Source organism: Rhinolophus sinicus, chromosome 17 (assembly GCF_057876585.1).
Source record: "Rhinolophus sinicus isolate RSI-liver-muscle chromosome 17, RSI-T2T, whole genome shotgun sequence".
NCBI classification, from domain to species: Eukaryota; Metazoa; Chordata; class Mammalia; order Chiroptera; family Rhinolophidae; genus Rhinolophus; species Rhinolophus sinicus.
The window spans coordinates 195857416-195878566 of record NC_142517.1 but is presented as its reverse complement, the minus strand read 5'-3'; the positions used below and the strand labels follow the sequence as shown (position 1 = coordinate 195878566).

The window sequence follows — 21151 nt, the reverse complement described above, 5'->3', positions numbered from 1 at the left end:
TATGTATATATGGATACATGGATATATGTATACATATATGTATACATATGTGGAGATATGTGTATATGTACATATATATGTATATATGCATATACATGTTTATATATACATGTATATATATGTCATGTTTTTATATGTGTCTATATTTCAGAAGCCTATTTAAATATATCTTCATGGCCCTTTAGTTTTAGAGGGAAGGTGAGGCTGTTTATATTACAAGAACATATTTTATTTGCCCACAGCAGCCAGAGCACAGCATGCTATTTCTATAAATGGGGCATGATGGTGTTTTGTTATGAAATGCCTTTTGATGTAGGACAGCCACAGTCCAATGACTTCCAAATATATTTCAGCCTACTGTAAAGAACAAAATGATAGATCTTCTAATAGCCATGGGGTCTCTGCACACATTTCCAGGAACTTGAAGCCATTTACTAAATCCAAACAGAGAAACATTGTTTTAATGGTTATAGATGAGTCCACCGAGCTTTGATCAAATCCTCCCTTCTCCTCCTCCTCCTAGGCCCCGTGTCTGAAGCCCAGCATGACTCAGTCAGCCTGGGTCACAAAAGAAGCGACATACCTGAGCATCTTTTCAAGACAAGACACAAACCCTCCAAGTTGTTCCACAGACAACCCCTGATTTTAACCCACCATCCCCCATCTAAAATATCCATTAATCAGGGGATCTTTATTTCCCTCGAGGGCTACCCACATTTAGAACAAAATGCTTTTGGAAAAAAAAAAAATTGTAAGTAGAAAGAACAATTTAGGAATTAAAGACACTGAGAGTATTGTTCAAGACCCACAGCCCTGGGTCTTCCCTGGCAGTCCCATTGTGCACATACATCCCAGGGAACTGTTCACACAGGTCCAGAAGGTCTTGCTCAAGGCACTCATGGCAGTGTTGTTTGCAGTAGTTACATGTGGTCAGGCGTCCACATACAGGGAAGGGACAAATACACGTGGTCAAAGCATGCTACGGATACTGTGCAATGATTAGATATGTATCAGTTATCTATTGCTGTGTAACAAATTACCCCAAATTAAGCATCCTAAAACAGTAAGCGTCATCTTATAGTCTCTGTGAATCAGGAGCCAGATGAGTCCTTTGGCTCAGGGTCTTTGACAAGGGTGCAATCAAGTGTTGTCCAGAGCTACAGTTTTTCATCTCCAGGCTCAACCAGACTGGGGTAAGATTGGTTTCCAAGCTCACTCACAAGGCTGTTGACAGGATTTAGTTCCACGTGTTACTGAACTGAGGGCCTGAATTCCTTGCTGAATGTCGGCTGGAGGCCTCTTTCTAGCCCTTGTCATTGGGACTCTATACAGGACAGCTCTCAACATTTCAACCGGCTTCCTTCGGAGCAAGCAAAGTGAGAGAGCAAGAGAGGAAGACAGAGGCTTTTTGTAACCAAATCTTGAACGTGACATCTATTACTTTTGTCACATTGTGTTTATTAGGAGCAAGTCACCAGGTCCAGTCCACGCTCAAGGTGAGGTGACTGCACACAGGCATGAATCCCAAGAGGCTGGAGCCACCTTAGGCTGTCTACCACAAGAAGTGATGGATCCAAGGACCACACAGCACCGAACGCAGTACCTGACAGAAAAAGATAAGAAGAATTAGAATGAAGACTGAAGCAGAATACAACTTGTATAAATTAAAGTACGGAGGGAAAGGTGCTACATGTTTTACAAGGATGCAAACAAACCCATATGTAACAATCACATTGTAATATTTGCCCACTGGGCATGGAGAGTGGAGAAAAAATGAGAATAAATAACCACAGAAATCCAGAGTAAGGTACTGCAGACACAGAAGTAAATGGTGGGCTAGGAACTCAAGACCAAGTTCAACTCCCTGCATCTCAGGTTCAAAAGAAAGAAAAAGTAAAGTAACGAAACACATTGGGTCTCCAATACTCAAGCCTTCACTGAAGGCTCTCACCAAAATCCATGCCTGTGGGAGCTCCCCCATCCTAATGCCACACTGAATTAAAGTCTCCTCAAGGAATCAGAGACTTCTACCAAGTAAAAGTGGCATCTGTGTCAATGTGGCAAACCTTGGAATCTGTAATAAGCTTTAAAATTCAGAGTGTATCAGATGCACCCACAAAGTGACCAACTGTCCTGGGACCAAAAGAATTCCTGAACATGGAACTTTAACTATTAATCAAGACATTTCCGGGAAGACTGGGATGATTTGGTCACCTACCACTCAGAAATCTTGTTTAAAATGCTAAATGTAGCACCCCTTCAAGGAGATTCTGATTCAGTGTGCCTGAGCTAGACCAGAAATCTGTATTTTAGGCAGCGTCAGAAACCCGTCTAATATAGATGATACACAGATTACCCTTTGAGAGACATGACTGTGGAAGGATAGTTTTGAAGGTGCTGCTGGTAGCACCGAAAGTCACAGCCATCACAAATCTTCTGCAGTCACCTAAGGGTAATTCACCGTTACCTGTCGGTAATGGTAGGGCTCTAGTGCACGATTCTAGAACTTGTCTTTCACAGAAGGCAGACCCCAAGATCTAGGAGGCAATGTTCGGGAAGGGGTCAGGACAGGAGTTTGGGGAGGAAGATTTCCCTGTTACAAGAAACCACACCTCATGGCTGGCTTAGCCATCTATAGAAAAGGCTCTCGGAATTCACCCACCCATCAGTGCAATTCAAGGAATGTGCTAATAAGCTAAAAGTGAGAACCTGTAGGTCTTCATGAAGCAGCCTGTCTAAAATGTAATCCCTGTAGAATATTTTCCGTATTTAGAAAATGTAAAAAGTTACACAAATATATTGACAAGAGAGAATGTGATGAGGTGGTGAACAATGCCTCATGGGATCTAGCTGAAGGAGGGTGGGGAGCCCTGATGTCACGGGAGGGGATCTTGAGGGGCTGCAGGTGTATTTAGGTAGATCCATCATTAGGCAGAAGGATGTGTCAGACTGCAAAGTTAGTCAAATACTCCTAGTGACCAATTGTTCTTGCTCTGTTTCTCTATTCACTAGTAACGTTTTGGTGTCCTTTTATCCTTTGTTCTACAAATACAGACTGAATAACTTCCGTGTGAGAGACACTTGGAGTCTTAGAGGTATTTGTACCCTAGTCTTAATTTTTCTATTGGATTTTAAGTCTAATGAGGGTAGACTCTAATTACCAGAGTACTAATATAAACAAAGTATGTTGGTGGTTTCAGAGGTCATGTCTAATGATAAGAGCTGTCATGATTTTGGGTTCCTCCTGAAGCTGGTCCTGGAACAAAAATTCAAGTATGCATTGTTTATTTGGGAGGCAATCTCAGGAAACACATATAGGAGAGTGGAGAGTAAATCATGGAATGAAAGGAAGCTGATAAGAGGCATATGTCAAGCCAGTTACCATCAAGGGCAACTAGTGTTAGAGTCTGCTTGGGAACTCTGAGAGACAATATAAATTCTCTATTGTCCATATATAGACTATGCTTCAGAATTATTGCAAGCAAGGGGGATTCATCCACTAACTTTCCATCTGTCATTGGTTGAGGGCTACTTCTTGGGGGATGAAATCTCAGACATTTCTGGTCTATCCTGTAGAAGAGACGAACATGCTCTCAGATGTTTTCCATAAACAGCCTTGAGACTGTAGAGATGAATACCAAGGGGATACGGGTGGGCTCTCAACAGCATCTGCTCTAATAACTTAGATTTGCTGCATGCTTACCGGGTTCCATGTGCCGGATTAAATGCGTATCATCTCATTTAATGTCTGATTAATAGTCCCCATTTCCCAGATCAGGAAACAGATGTAGAGTCAAAAGTGACTTGCTCATGGTCATACAGTCAGTTAACAGGGTAGCTGGGATTTGAACCATACAGTTAGTCTTTCGAATCCAAGCTTTTAGCCACTGTGCTCTACTGATTCCTAGAAAAGTTTATATCTAGTTCAGGGAATAGAATAGATTTCAAGATGTGGGTGTAAAAACCAGCTGCTTCACGAAGTATGGATCAGATTTCAGTTTGGGATTCAGCGCCAGTATCAAAGTGCAGATGTGTGGATTGAGTTCAAGAATCATCAAGGGTCCTGTTTGGCTGGAATATAAATCACAGTTGAGGGTAAGCAATACTGGGGAAGATTCTCAATGTCAAGGCAAGAAGTTTACACACAGTGGCTGGGCAATAAGGAACTCTTGAGGCTTTTTGATCAAGGGCATCACAGGAGGTAGGCATGAGTCACATCAGAGTGATAATAATATAAAACAGTGTTGAACAGGGAGAAATGAATTTGGCTGGGCTTACCAAATAAAGAACTGGGTACAAATATATGGTGATGGAAGGAGAACTGACTCTGGGTGGTGAACACACAATGGGATTTATAGATGATGTAACACAGAATTGTACACCTGAAATCTATGTAATTTTACTAACAATTGTCACCCCAATAAATTAAAAAAAATAAATTTTTAAAAAAAGAACTGGGAAAGGTAGAAAGCCAGAGAGGAACTATTGCAACCATTCAGGAATTTGAGGACCCTGCTTTCCGAGACCCAGAATCGATGTCGGTGAACATGGTAGCACAGATGGGACTAGCGCTCTGACTAAAGGCTTTGACCATGGCAGGACGTGGAATGTTTAAGTCCTCCAATCCCAGTCTGGGCCCCGCAATGGAGAGAGAACCCAGACTGGCTAACTTGGGCTTGGGCATGGCTGAACTCCACAGTTCACGTTAGCCTCTGGTCATAAGCTTTCCTACCTTAGAGACTGTTTAATCTTTTTGCCCTCGATTGATCAGATTTCAGGTGAACTGAGTAATTCATTTCACTGGGAAAAAAAAAAAAATCAGTGAATGATGGTTTGATGAACCAATTCACCGTGACATTTATAATTGCTGACAAGCCTGAAATACTTTCATTGATTGGCTAGTTGACGCATTGTCTTTCTAGAAAGGGACTCCTCGCCCTCTCTTTTCGATAGCTGTTCTTTCTATTCTGTAACCCTAAATGTACACCTAGTCCAAGATTCCATATTCAGCTTTTCTCTGGATATCATTTTTTTTTTTTTTTAAGATTTTTATTGGGGAAGGGGAACAGGACTTAATTGGGGAACAGTATGTACTTCCAGGCCTTTTTTCCAAATTATTGTCCTTTCAATTTGAGTTGTGGAGGGTGCCGTTCACAGCTTCAAGTTGTTGTCCTTTCAGCCTTAGTTGTGGAGGGTGCAGCTCAGCTCCAGGTCCAGTTGCCATTGCTAGTTGCAGGGGGCACTGTCCACCATCCCTCGTGGGAGTTGAGAAATCGAACTGGGAACCTTGTGGTTGAGAGCCCACTGGCCCATGTGGGAATCAAACCGGCAGCCTTCGGAGTTAGGAGCATGGAGCTCTAACCGCCTGAGCCACCGGGCCAGCCCTCTCTCTGGATATCTTAATCCAAACTCTCAATTATGTTTTTTTTGTTGATTACTTCACATTTGTATCCCTAGAGCTCATCTTTCCTTTGAACATAATTTCCAACTGCTGGTTAGGTGTCCCCACCAGGGTATTCTACTAGTACTTTAAACTCAATATGACCAAAAACCAAGTTTGTCACATTCTTCCACACACAAGTTTGTTTTTTCTGACTTCCCAATTAATATTAATGATGCTTTCATTCCTCAACTTGCCAAGACAGCCCTTGGAATGGCTTTGGACTGCTTGTCAACTGTTCACTCTGTCTAAAGCAATTAAAAACCTTGTTGATTCCTCTCACTACAGTATCTCTTAAAACTGGTGAGACCCTCTCTTTTCACTATAGTACAGTATAGCTCAGTTTTTCATTGCCTATTCACTAGCCTCCTAACCGGAATATATCCCATTCCTTATACTACCCCCCCTTCAAATAAAAGGGCCTTATCCTCATAGTATTTTGCTTTATGTCATATCTATTGTAGCTCTCTAATAATAATAATAATAATAATGATAATAAAAAGCAATTTAGGCACCAGGCATTATTCTAAGTGTTTTACATATATTGTCTTCTTTAATCTTCACAAACCCTTTGAGATATGTACAATTATTAATCACATTTTACAGGTGAGAAAACCGAGGTACAGAGAGGTTAAGTGACTTTCTCAAGATAACCTAGCAAGTGACAGCACCTGGATTTGAATTCAGGGCTCGGTGTCTCCTATGAAAAAAATGCCACATTGAACCTCTTGGCTTCTTGTCTATACTGTGAACTCTTCAGAGTGGGCGTTATGCATATAACCTTGTGACTCTTACGGACTGTCTCACTAAATAGTAGCTACTGTTTGATATATTTTTTTGAATGAATGAAGATTCTCTTTGGCAATGGAACTCGGGGGAGCATAAAGCTGGAAATCATTTTGTCCTGCTTGTCCTGTAGAAGGGAGACTGTACTGAATCCAGTCCTAGGACAGACTTTAACCAGACCAGATCATTTCGGTAGTCCCTGGCTAGGGTAGAAATGACCAAAGAGAAATCAGGCTGCAGCCTACATGAAATCAGACATTGAGCTCCAAAGCTATGCTAAGCTCTGCCTCTCCCTTCAGTTCTATTTTTGGGTTTTCTTTGTTGCATACCTAAAAACTCATACTCTTCTTAACCTAACAAAATAAGAGTCAAAATTAGAGAGATTAAAAAAGACTGAGTGCATCCCATTGCAGGAGATGTTTGCAAATGTAGGTGGGGCAGTGGCTCTGTGGGAGGCCCGATAAAATTACCTTTTGGCTGAATGAGATTGCAAACTTCTTGAGGCTGAGCACTGCTATTTCATGCCTCTACTGCAGGAATTTTCTCTCTGAAAAATCAACGACCCAAGAAAGCAGTTGGTGGTGGGAGGAGGGAAAGTCCCTGAGCTAATACTTGAGGTTGAGACAAAAACGAGCTGCTTTGCCTTCAGCCTGGAGAGATCAACGAGAAGCACGACTGCTCTGTTTGGAGAGGCTCGTCCTCAGTTGGCACCATTCTGAGCACTCAAGTTCTCTGTCAATAAGCACTTTATAGAGGAGATAAATGGATTTGGAGCTGAGGATGAGAGGAGGGTATCTGGGAAAGAATAAACATATTATCTGAGCCCTTCCACCAAACCCCTCACTGAAGTGCTCAGGGTTCAGACAATCTGTTTATCAGAGGCTGGATGGGTAGGAGGGAGACTCTTTCCACCCCAGGGGGTGAAGCAAGCTGCACCGGTCGGGTCTAATAATAATAGACAGCAGTTAAAGACCAGACTCCTGCAGCTTGCTGTACCCACAGTGGTGCCAGCTACTGTGCTACGGGAGTATCCAATGACAGTTTGGCCACCATCTTGACAGCAAGACAAGAAACTGGAACATAAACATTCATTCTAGAGGGCGGGATGGGTGGCGATATGCTGCAAACATGGAAGGTGAAATCTAATACCTGGGCAAATTCAGGAAAAAGTTACTAAGTTTTTTTCTTTTCTCTCTCTCTCTCTCTCTCTCTCTCTTTTCTATAATGAAACCTCTTCCTACATGTCTTTAAATCCAAGAAGAGTTCTTCCCAAGGAAATATAGGTTTGAGAAAAGATAGATCCAGGCACACTCAGGTCCTGAGATACCAAATCATTCATCAATGGCTTTGTTTGATTAAATATGGCTTTCCCACAGAGTACAGGCCTAGGAATCAGGCATTCGTGTTCCGTGTTAAGAATATGGTTCTGAAAAATGATATATTTAGTTACATTCCCCTACAGTGCAAGTCAGGCATTTCCAAATCCCCTAGAAAATCCTTGTCCTTTTAGTAACATCACTGGCGGATTATAAAATCTTCAAATAAATAAAAGTGTAGCTCTTATTTATATTTTGTCAGCGAGAAGCTGCTTGCAGGTCTAGTCCGTTCCCCCTACTGACAAATTTGCTGACACGGTGCATGCACACTCCACTTTGTTCCCCTTCATCCTCTGTTACCCCTCTTCTACATAATTTATGATCTGGCAGCTACTTATAGGTCTGGTTTTAATATCTGTTAAGTCCCCTCTGCCACACGCCCTCCTCTAGCACCCCAGGGTCAAGAAGTTCTTCCCTTCCCATGACACAGCATTCTGCTATAGAATCAATGTCTGTTCTCACTGAATTTGTATTGGAGATGTGGCATGTCCTCCGTTACACCCAACTATTTTCCCTTCTTCTCTTTCCTATGTTCTCCTCCTTCTGTTTGTTGATCATATAACTCTTCCTGCCTGGACTTCATCTCCTGTAGCTTCACTATTAACATGCCCCACACTGAACTCACTTCTCTTACTTCGCTCAACTCTACCCTGTGTCTGTCACTCCCAGCCTCAGAGTCCTCAGCTCAGGCAATAATACTGTTATGAATTGGTTGCCGACATAAAAGCACGAAAAAATCTTAGATGCACCTCTTTTCCTCCCCTTCCTAGTTTCTTTCATCATTGCCGTCATTCACATCTACTTTCAAACTTTCTCTCTTCTCATTCCCAGTTCTTGTTCCCATCAACTGTGAACTGGACTATGGCTACAGCTTCACAATAGGCTCCCATCTGTTTTCTACATTAGCACCAAAGTAGGTACTATGAAACAGAAACTTCCTGTGGTCTCACAACTCGCCTACCCCCCACCAACATCCCAACCCCACTCCCTTTCCCCTGCCTGACCCTAGATCCCTATGAGGAGAAGACAGGGGAGGAGGAGAGGGATGAATCATCATTTTGATGACTTGTACACTGAGTGGGGAGTGCAATACAGTCCTCTTACCTAAGCCAAGTGAGGGAACCACCAAGAGACTGTGGATGCTCCAAAAAATAAAGATTGGAATCCCAGTCTCTCAGTAGAGGTTTGCTTGGCTAGCACACTTGGTGAACTTGATGAACTTCCTGGATGCAACCCTCCCTAACCCCAGCCCCAGCAGGGAAAAGAGAACAGGATAGAAAAGGGGAGAGCCTGCTCTCCCTCCTCTTATGTTGGCACTGAGACATGAAATTTCTTTGGATCAAATGCACACCACAGAACTGAGCTGGGTTTATGCTGTCTTTCCTGCTCTCCCCCCAACTGGGAGTGGCCAAAGTACCCTATCACCCAGTAACAATAGGTAATGACACTGTGGGCGCAGGGGAAGTGCTGTTAGGAAAAAACAAGCGGGAAACTAGTCTCTCTATATCAGGCAACTGATAAGAACCCCCTTCCTCTAAAAGGGTCAAGAGAAAGCATTTGTGTGCCTACCAATAGAAGACATCTACTATTAATCATATTAGCAAAACGGCAGAAACAGCCATCAGAAAGAAGACAGCAGAGGCTACTTAAGCAAGATACGCATATCCCTTCCGTCTTCCATTTCCACCACCTTGCATGGGCTCTAGACTTGAAGAGGGAGGGGAACAGGTTGGCCTGGGGCAGACCATTTTCCCACTTCCATTTCTAGGACTGGAAGTAGAAAAGAAGTGAAAGAAAAGCCATTTCCCCTCCCCCTCCAACCAGAAACAGGGAAGAGGAAAACTTTAGATGGAATATGAGATTATAGCTTTATTTATTTTTAAACCATATGGTTTAAATATATATATATATATATATATATATATATATATATATATATATATATTTATTTATTTTTTTAATTAATTAATTTATTTATTTTTTTAAGATTTTATTGGGGAAAGGGAAGAGGACTTTATTGGGGAACAGTGTGTACTTCCAGGACTTTTTTTATTGGGGAACAGTAGTGTGTTTTTCCCAGGACTCATCAGCTCCATCCAAGTCAAGTTGTTGTCCTTTCGATCTTAGTTGTGGAGGGCGCAGCTCAGCTCCAGGTCCAGTTGCCGTTGTTAGTTGCAGGCGGCACAGCCCACCATCCCTTGTGGGAGTCGAACCAGCAACCATGTGGTTGAAGAGCCCGCCCTCCAACCAACTGAGCCACCCGGGAGCTGAGCAGCAGCTCATTGACTTCATTCTAGTTGTGGAGGGCGCTGCTCGCTAGCCCATGTGGGAATCGAACAGGCAGCCCTGTTGCCCAGAGCTCGCGCTCTAACCAACTGAGCCACCCATCCACCCCCGAGATTATAGCTTTAAATTGGGCATTTCTAATCACTGAAAATGTCCCAAAACTGACCACCAGGAAGTTGCGTCCAAGATGTCATTAGAAGGTCAGAAAGACCTGGTAGTGACTAGGGCAAACTCCCCCAAGCTACTTCATGTTTGCAGCCATTGAGGAAAATGTTCAATAAGTGAGTTGTCATAATGACATGCAAGTGCCATCCCGTCACCCTCCTGATAGAGCATTCCCGGTGACTCCTTATTCCCTACCCTACAGGTTAAAAAGGTACTCTTTGCATGACTCACAAGGCCATAGGTGAGCAAGCCTCTTTGCCTCCCCAGAATCATTTACCTTTGAATTTCAGGTTTGACACTTACAATTATCCCAATGTATCAGGCTCTCCCACTCCTCTGTGTCTTTGCAAACACAGTTTCCTCTACCAAGTGAGCCCCTTTTTACCTAATCTATAAGGAAATTTCATCAAGTCTTGGTTTAAAAACAATCTCTTCTATAAAGCTTTCCTTGACACTTGCAGGCAGAATTACTTATTTCTTCTACCATATTCCCTTTCTACACACAACTCCATTATCTTATTGAGTTAGTTCTCATGGCAGGAATTGTGTGTCTGTCTTTTCACTAGACTCTAAGTTCCATGAAGGCATCAACTGTGTTCTCCCTTGTAACGCCATGCCTAAGTGGGAGGGGTTGGTTAGAAGGACAAATCCAGAGCCCAGACCATGAGCATAACCAGACACCCCATGAAATTTGCTTCAAAGAGACAGCCTTAAATCTATGTTGATATGGCTTTGGGCTGAAGAGACAAAAATCTGATTTTATCTACCAGGTGTCTTTCTATTTACTGGACTTCCTTTTCAAGTCCAGCTGACCCTGAACTCCCAAATTCAGCCAATTCTAAAAGGCCTTTACCTACGCTAACTCAATGTATGCTCTCCCTATCTCACCATGACAAAGTCTTAATTATCTACGGGAAGCCACTTGCTCCATGTCTCTGACCAGGGCTGGTATTTAGTATTGTTAGGATAAAATATATAAAACTCATTCATTACATGCTATGTTTAGTTGTCTCTCCCTGGGTGGAAATCCAATTTCATTTAGATAATAAACTTTTAGGAAGCAGGTCTTATCTTGCTACGTATTTCACATGGTAGAAACCTGTTTAATTCTGTAAATGACTGCTTGAAGTCTTACCTGGGCTGACACTGTGCAGATATCAAATGAAACAGTCATGGCCTCTGCTCTTAAGGCTTCGCAGAGGCTAGTTCTTCTCTGTCTTGAAAGGTTGTCCTCTTTGACCTTGAGAGAAGCTCCAAAGCAGCTGGCCAGGCCATCAGGGCAATCCAGCCTGCAATCACTGAGATAACAAAAATCCCATCTAAATTATTCTCACAGCCTTTTTGGGTTCCAGCCCTGGAGACCTTTCCATCTCTTGTACTCAGTTTTGAATGCATAGTAACTGCCATAAGAATGTGAAATAGAAAGAGAGAGGCCTTAGAATCAGAAATGATTGCATTCAAATCCAATTTAGCCTAACCGAGCTGATCAGATTTCACCACTTATTTTTCCCATTAAATCTTGACTAGATTGACCAACATTTTATAGTTCTAATATAAATACAGGAGGGTGGTTGGGATCGAAGCATAACGTTTCAGATCATTTTCTTGCTTTTCCCCATTCCCTGATTGGCTGCTGCCCCATTACAGATATATCCAACACACACACACACACACACACACACACCCGATTGGTAGTTTCTCTCACTTTTCAACTAAACCCTCTCATTTTCCCTGAAATTATTCCTTTACCATTACCATCTCTCAAAACTCTCGCTAGATTGCAACAATAGTTTTTATTTTGTTCCCATAAATGAAGTATTTTAGGCCCCTGAGGTTTTTCATCTCAATAATTGATACATGTTTCGGGAATTCTAAATAGAAGTAAGTCTGTCTTGATGTCTTTAGTCTTGGAAACAGACAAATATACAGCTAGTCTATAACAGAGAGTATGCATGTGTGTGTGCATTTGTGTGTGTGCATAATATATGTATGTACATATATAAACACATTACACATATAATAAATATAAAGTAGAAACACATTTTCTATTTCTATTCCTTCATTCCACTATAGTCTTATCTCCAAGACAAAAGCTTTCCCTCCCCCCTTTCACTCTGGCTTCTTCCCCTTTTCCTCCCCCTTCATCCCACTGTGCCCCTCCCCCATTAATTTTTAAACCTAGTTTTATCTGGCTCTTTTCAAGGAATCAGCCCTGTGATTGATACTCAGTACCAGAGACCCAGCCTGCAGGCTAAACTCTGGTGTGTCTTTTAGTTAGTGAGGACATAAATCTTCCCCTTAGTTCTCTCTAAGGGATTATTTAAATTGGTCAGATTGAGAATCCATCTATTTCTTTAAAGCACAGCCCATGAATAGCTGTTAACACAATGCAAGAGTTTAGGGCATTAAGCATGTACCTGCAAGTACTTTGCAGTTCTTCACTTCCGTCCCTCTGGGAGTGCTTTCCAGTAGACAGGGGTAGGGGGAGAGAGCAAGGCGAAATAAGCTGATTTATCTGGAAAAGCACTCCTCTCCATCTTTGCCATTTTAATAAAGCTTAGCGTGGGGAGAGATTTGGAGTCCTTCAAGAGCAGGCCCGTTAAAACAATTGAGGAGTGTGTAAAACACAGCTCAGGCCCTGCCTGCCACTCTTCAAACTGACGTCACCTCATAAATCCGCAGGCTCTGTTCCTGGCCCCAATCTTCGAGGCACAGCCTGGACCCATCAGCGAGCTGCTTTTTCTGGAGATTAATTATTTGTTCAGACAGAGGTCAGGTGGAGGGTCTTTAAAAGATTGCTTCAGCGTTTTGCCCCACCCCCTCTCGTTCGGGTGAAAAATGGACCGCCTTGTGCAGTCATGCTGCAGAAAGGAGCACAGGGGATGGAGAGGCCAACCTGCCTAATTTGAAGGGACACTGGCATCATTGACCTACACTGCCCATTAATAGAGGAGGGACTAATAACCAGGGAAGGGAAGGGGCTGTCCCATTGGTTCTTACCTTACTGCCCAGGTCACAGGTTTCCAGTCTGCTGTCACGGCTGTCTGGTCAGATTGCAAATGCAATGAATTAAGAAAGACACAAGGTAGGAGAAGCCAGCTGACAGAGGGACATTGGGAAGTATCTGCATTCAAAAGGCCATGGAAGCTGCTGGAAGCCTCAGTGCTTTCTTTCCAGGACTGGAGTTTGCACATTGACCACCTGGATATCTCTCTGGGGACGCACTTACACACAGTCAAAGAAATAACAGCAAGCACTTAACAGGAAGCAGAAAAGAGGAGAAAAGATTCAGGTGTAGCAGTTGTCAAATGTCTGAGGATTTCCAGAAGGGAGATAGCAGAGGCTGTGCAGTCTGAGCACAGGATACTGGGACATAGATTTCTTTTTTTCTGAGAAAACGGACAGGAATTGATTAAACTGGCGTTGGTCAGAAAGTTACATTTTGTTCATGGATTTTAGGAGACTGGCAAGCCGGGGTTTGTTGATAAATGTTTAACAACTTTCTAGGCTGGGGAGAAGCCCTGGTTTGCAGTGTTTACTGATTTCTGTCGTGCAAATACTCCCATCAATGCTGATTTCAAGTACCAATGTGAGGTCACTGAATGTGGAGATGTGAAGTGATGTACAAAGTAGTCTCTTCTGAGCTGGGGGAGCCAGCTCCAGTCCACGGTTGCTTGTAATACATACACTAAAAAGGTTATTAAGTTATGTTCTCAATTCTGCTGCTATGAGATGCTTCACGGTACAACTAAAAGGTTGGAGCCCTGTGTTAGTGCGAATTCTGCTCTGCCACTCACTCCTAGCTGTGCATTTATAACTCGTATACGTGCCTTTGTGTGTATTATGTTTCAATAAAAAGTTGAAATATTAAACCATGTAAAATAAAGAACTCTTTCCATCTCTGACAACCGTAAACACAGCATTTCTCATCGTTTTTTTCTCTAATAGTTCTCATCTTTTTGGTGAGGCACAGGATTGGGTTGCAGTGACAGTGGGTGAAAAGTGGAATTTCAGACTGTGACTAGTGTGTGGTCCCCTTTTTGAGGAATTGGAAAGAGAAAGCTTAGCTTCCTTCCAGGTAAAGGGCCTGATTGACATAGCCTGATGGGATCATAGAGAGTTCTGGAATGCAGCTCCACTCATAGCCCTTGGCTCCTCTGCATGCCCCAAATAAACACAGACTGTTGATGGTGGTTTCAGATGAATCCCCCTGCAAGTGCTGGCATAGCAGGCTGAGGCGGCCATGGGGGCCTTACCCTCCAGGGAGGGAGCCCAGAGCAGGGCTGCCACACAGGGGCTGGAGTTGGAGGAGTAGAGGGGAGGGAGGGTCCCTGAAAGCCAATCCCAGCATCTTGTGGTTTGGCAATTGGCCTGGAAACCCTGGGGCCTTCTGGGGAAAAGCCAGGAAGGGAGGACAGGGTGAGGGAGAGAGGGAGGGGGACGAGGGGGACCTGCTTTCACAAGGCAGGGCTGGCTGTTTGTGCCTGTCAGGGCCAGAATTATTGGCTCTTTTCTGGAGTAAGGTTCTACAGGGGGGAGGAAAGTAAACTGACGTGCGCTGGCTAAGGCATGTTCAAGATCTCCTTTCAACGTCACAACAGCCCCATGAGGCATATTTTCATCACCATTTCTCAGATGGGGAAACTGAGGCCCAGTGGATTAAAGGACTGGTCCCATGTTAGCACTGGTCCGCTGCTCTGTCATGAATCCAAGCCCATCCATCTCCATCCATCAGTCCTTGTGGCTGTGATCTGTCCTTCCAACCCTCCCTGCACAAACATAAAACTCAGCACGGACTCCTCGCAAGGACACTACCCCTTGGCTCTCATACAGAATAAACAGGCAAGTCTCTAGATGCTAAAACCCTGTCCCCAAATGAAACAAAGGCGGCATGGCCACCTGCTGCCTCTCTTCCTGCGCCCACCCCACCTTCTGTGTCTTTCTGGCTCCCACTGCCATTTTGTACTTCTCAATTTAAAAGTCAAACACTAAAATCTCTAATTGCTTTCTTTGAAGAACTTTTGTTGAATTTTTATGGTTTAGATGGTTTTTTTTCCCCTTATTGATGTGGTGGGAGTTTTGCAGGCTGGGAGGGACAGCGAGAGCTTTTTCTCTAGTTTGAGCAGGTCTAGTGTATTGGTTTGCAAACAGGAATATGTGTACATGGGGTTCCATAGATTACAGTGACAATACCTCTCAGCAGTAATGATAGTAACAACTAATGTAGATTGAACACTTACTATGTGCTGGACAATACATCAAGTTCTTTATAAAAATCACGTCTTTAATCCTCACGCCAACCCTATGTACTAGTAGAACCTATTATCATTTCCATTTTCATATGAGGAAAAACGAGGCTCAGATTAGTTACGTTAAAGCTTACCTAAGTTCTCAAAACTTGTAAATAATAAGTCTGGTGCCAGAATCTGTGTCATTGTTCTATGTTGCTACAAACTCCAAAATATGTGTGTATGAATAATATGCTGAACCATGTGAAATGGCCATTTTGTAGGTCAGGGACTGTCTAATATTAGCAATTTCAGATGGTTCAACCTAAAACACCAAATACATAATCCCCTTACCACTCACCAGACTTGATTATCTTTGTACTTTGATGCCTTCCATAAACAGGCCCTCAATCAGTAAATGTTTTCTGAGAATAAGAATGAGGGATTGAGTGAGTGGCAGAGAGATGATCTATGAATTATCAGAAGCAAAGGCAGACTTCAGTTACGGGGGGAATGAGCCTGGGGGCAGGAGAGAGAGAGAGAGAGAGAGAGAGAGAGAGAGAGAGAGAGAGAGAGAGAGGGAGAGACAGAGAGAGAGACAGAGAGAGAGAGACAGAGAGAGAGACAGAGAGAGACAGAAACAAAGAGACAGAGAGAGACACAGAGAGAGAGACAGAGAGAGAGAGAGACAGGGAGGGAGGGAGGGAGGGAGAGAGAGAGAGAGAGAGAGAGAGAGCGCGCGAGCGCATGTGTACGTCAGGACCTGCGTCATTGATGGGTGAGGTCCAAGCCCCTTGAAAAGCTTCATCCTGTCTTCACCTTCCCTATGCTACTGTCCAACCACTCGTGTTTCCATCCCATATTTGTCACTGTGATAAGATTGTTTTATCACAGTGTAAATATTATTACCTCCCAAAGAAATTACTGAACAGATGTTCTTTTGAAGAAAATGTTACAGCATTAACGAACTCCCGTAACCCCTTTGTACACCAATAATCCAGGTTGCGACAGTGTTGGTTTCAGTTGAAGGGGATCTGACTTAGAAAATCATTCTGTGGCTGAGCCCCTGGAATCAGTCTATCTTCTCATCTCACTTCTGTTTTCCCTCTCTTCTCATCACCTGATAGGATCAAAGGAATGTAACCTTTGAAACCTCTGCAGCCCAAGTAACCCTAGCCCAGCTTTGACAGAGAAAATGGTCAGGGTATCCCAGGAGCAAAGATACCAAATTTTAAGAGTTAAGAGACAGAAAGCCAAAGCTTAAAGTTCCATTCCTCCTTCTTGGAAGCCTTTGGACAAGATTCAGGAGAGAAAATGAATAAAGTCAGCACAAGGAGTGGACAGAGGAACACGCACCCACGAAGTACCACAAAGAGGAGAAAGCAAGACAGACAGGAAGACAGGCCCCCTGTTCATCCCTGCAAAGCATGACCTCCACACACTTTAATTTTCTATTGCTCATCCCTGTTAAAATATTTTTAATACATTACCAAATAAACATGTTTATTGCAAATTATTCACACTTGCTACCATATTATGCACATCCAAGAGAGAAACAAAACTATACATTGAAAAATGGATAAGATAAAAATGAGTAAGGAGACAAGTTACATTTTCTTTCCACGTCCTCAAGGACTCATCGGGTGCATCCCCTGGGTTAAACTCATGCTATTTTGGAGGCCTTTGAGTGACAACAGTGCTGTCCATAGACATACAATGCAAATTGCATATGTAATGTATAATTTTCCAGTAGTCTTGTTTAAAAGATATAAAAAGACATTGATGACATTGCTTCTAATAATGCATTTTATGTAACCCAATATATTTCAAGTGTTATCATTTCACTGGGTAATCAAATAAATATTGAGTTCTTTTGTCACGAAGTCCTTAGAATCTAGTGCATATTTTATACGTATGGCACATCTCCATTTGGAAAAGCCACATTTCAAGTGATCAACAGCTGCGTGTGACTAGCAGCTTCAGTATTAGACAGCATAGAGTTCGAGGAATGTGACCTCAGGACGAATGGGAGCCCTAGGGACCATCAGACCTGTGTCTGCAGTCAAGGCCGAGCACAATAGAACAAGTATGCCCATCTGCCTTTGCCGGGTGTGAGCTGCAAGCTTCCAGTCCCTTTAACCAGACAGCCTTGAGGTAAGCATAGGAAGTTCAGGGTCATGGGACGCCATTAAAAGGGAATTTTACATCAGTACGTGAACATAGGCACACATGGCAGTAAAGAGGGCGTGGATGTACAGCAAACAGTGAGTATGGGTCACTGCGGACCAGTGAGTAGCAGATTATTAAAATTTTACATGTGTCAACTTTTACATGTGTCTACTTAGTTTGGGTTGTCAAAATGCATATTTATTTTTAAAATAAATTTAAATGACAAGAATCTTTTCAAGGGCATGTATTATGTTTTTCAGAGAATATACAGTCATAATCCTTATTGAAAAAACAATATTTCTCCAGTCATTGAGACCTGTATTTACCCATAAAGTCAGTGTGTTCCTCATTATTAATAAAGAGGTGTGTGTGTGTGTATGTGTGTGTGGTAGAAGGAGGGTGAGGAAAATTATGTTGGGTTTAGGGTTACCAGATAAAATACAGGCCTCCCAGTTCAATTTGAATTTCAGATAAACAATGATTAATTTTTTAGCATAAGCACGTCCCATGAAATATTTCCTTTGAATGATCCAGGCATAACCTCAATATTTGCATAGGACATACATATTTATACTAAAAATTATTCATTGTTTATCTGAAATTCAAATTGAACTGGGTGTCCTATATTTATGTTTACCGAATCCAGCAACCCTATTTGGGCAGCCATTGTCACAAATGAGCTACAGGGGTCTTAGGGGCTGCTTTTCAGCACGTCAGGGAAAGTGCTACGTCCGAGGAAATTATTCCCAGCAGTGGTTCCCACCTGGGATGGGCGTGCGGGGAGAGCTTCTGCTGCCTCCTGCCATGATACAGCAATTATGAAAGTAGTTTATCCCCCAGTCTCGCATTCTCTCTCCATATTTTTCCTTCAGATAAGATCTTAAGTTTCTCAAGTTTAAATTTCTCCTCTAGAGGTATTTTCAGAAAGTTTACTCGAGAGAGACATTACAATTCTTGAATGTCCCAAATAAGCACATTACTAACCATGGCAGGCAAAGTTACTTGTTTTCATCTTGGCCTTCAAAGAACTTATATATATATATATATATATATATATATATATATATATATATATATGGCTATTTTTATTGCACATCTACATATAGCACAGTATTGGGATAATAGCAAGTGGTGTGTGTGTGTGTGTGTGTGTGTGTGTGTGTGTATCTGTGTGTGTCACTACGTACAGGGCATTCCACTGCTTGTCACCGACTGCTGGTGTTCAGATGGACATTGACTTGCAGAAAACCAAAGAGCATAAAATCCTACGTAGCTCTCCTCATCAAATTCAAATTTTAGGTTTACCAGCCAAGGTTTTGTTCTTTTGAATGATCCAGGGATAACTCCAACAGCTACCTTGTCAATCCCCCCCACCATGTAGACCCTCAAGAAGTTACCCTGGGTGCCTGCTGCAGGAAACCACACTACCCTTTCCCAGGGGCTTTAGTGGTGCAAGCATCCTTTGATCCAGAGCTTCCTAATGTCTAGTCCATTAGCAGAATTGCTTTTTCCATCACACCCTTCTTTACCAGGTTCAATTAGCTCTGTCTACGGAGTTCATACCACAGGTAGAAGGACAGATACTTACTCCCATCTCCAAATACCTCTGTGTGCATCTTGAATGTGAGCCCGAGCTAGTGTGATAGTCCTGCTGGCTCTCTGAACTCACGTCTTCATCTTACCCTGCCCCTGCCGTCTGAAGCACACAGTCACTGCGGGGCCTGAGGACCAGAATGAGCTAGACCTCTAAAGAGATGTGTCATATGGGGAGCAAATCATAATTCTAAAGCTGAGAGGTGTCTTGCAAAGTCATGTTGTTTATCCTCTTGTCCCTGGAAAACAGCAGAAATCATGGTAAGGACAAGTTCTTGGATTAAAAGTATCTCAGTGAGAGACCACAAAAACTGAAATTGTGAGGGTTAATACATCAAGAAGGGCAACAAAAACAGCATTTGCACTTCTTGAGAATCTTGGAAGAAAATGATTGCTGTTATTTTCTTTTCAAATAGAGCTGAATAAATTAGTATGAAATGAGTCCAACTGCAGCTACAAACAAGAGACCGTCCTGATTTCCAAGTCACAATGGGTACTCATCCCTGTCTCCACCTTGGGCTCTTCTCACTTTATCCTGCACCCTTTCTTTGATTCTCTCCACCCAATTTCTTATCTTAACTCTATTTTTTCATTTGTTTGTTTGTTTGTTTTGATTGACTTACCTGCTATCCTGGAGACAAGGAACCAGGCCCTTTGAGAGCTCTGGTTGCCCTATGGACCTGGGTTCCAGAATACCACAAAGGCTAATGCCTTCCTGTAAATTCAACTGGCAGAAGGGTTTTTATTTGCACACAGAACATTTTCAGTAAAGACAGGTGTATCTTCCTAAGACTATACATAGATCATTAAAGCTGAGTCCTTTAAAATATGGACGATGTTGATGATGCATCTGAACCCACATAGCACCCCTTCTCAGGAAACTTTATATGTCAGGGAAGGATTTACTAGTCTAAGAGACGAGGCAACAACTAAGTCATCTTTTGCAAATACCTACAAGACAATAAGCTAACTCAGTTGATGATATATCTCAGTAAAAAGCTGTTGAATGAATGATGATTTGCTAATACATTGTGTTCTGCTAGAAGGAGATTAAGTCCAGGTCACAGAATAAGGTGGTGGCCTAAAAGGGATTTAGCGTGTTCTAATCCATCATAGGATTTGCATCACATACTCCGTATTGTGTACGTTTTAGGCAAACTACTTCACATTTCTGAATCCCAGTTTCCATAGGTATCAAATGGGGGTAATAACAACTATTTTACCCCCCTCACATGGTGATTATAAGAATTAATGGCACCATAAAGACCTATACAAACATATAGAACAAAATATAGTGGAAAATGTTACAACCCCAAATTTAAAAAGAAGCATGAATATATAATTCAGATAAAAAGCAATAAAAAGTATTATTAAATTTGTAACAAAGTTCAACCTCATCAGTCCTCAAAGAAATAAGAGTTAGATTGAAATAATATATTTTAGGGATGTACAAAGTTGGCTCCAGCCTTGGTATTCTCAACCACATCAGCTATTGAACTTTACCTTCTTCCTTCTTCAACATCAATTCTGCAATCCCGAAACTTTAGTGTAGTTAAAGCCTGTGCTCTCATAGGTTCCTCTCAGAAGTAATCAGAATAACACTGTGAGTAATGTGAAAAATGCATATTCATAAGCAAAATAAGGTAAGCATTCTAAGTACAGTCTTCAGTGAGGATTTCCTTGTGTGCTTTACACATTAAAATTCTACTTTATTTGAAGTAGACATGTACATGATTTATTGAAAGTAAAATATTGCAGTAATTTTGATTCTGAAAGCTGTTAATTTCATGAACACGAAATAATTGCTAAGAATATCCAATTAGCTAAACAAATGGGAAAATATATTTCCAGCTAATACTAATATTAAAAGAATATGTTGGCTAGATAAATTTACAAAGAACATTATATGCTTTTTGAGGGCACACACTTATAAATGTTTCAATAATAATGAGTCGGCATAGTAAATACGTTCTTAGGTAGATATATAATTGATCATAATTTTAATCTTTCTGGACTTTTTATGACATACTTGCATTTATAAAATAAAATTAACATTAAGCAAAACACAAAATAACCTTTAAGCACTATGTTTAATTTTTTGTTGTTTA

The 21151-nt window shown here is 42.0% G+C and overlaps 1 long non-coding RNA gene across 1 annotated transcript; it reads right to left on the bottom strand.

The window, feature by feature from the left end:
- Nucleotides 1-324: 324 nt before the first annotated feature.
- On the bottom strand, nt 325-15825 carry LOC148754903 (uncharacterized). The gene is made up of 3 exons (XR_016019665.1): nt 12471-15825; nt 11189-11351; nt 325-1603 (listed from the first exon to the last, which is right to left on the bottom strand). It is a non-coding gene; the product is annotated as an uncharacterized LOC148754903 (long non-coding RNA).
- Between the last annotated feature and the right edge of the window lie 5326 nt (nt 15826-21151).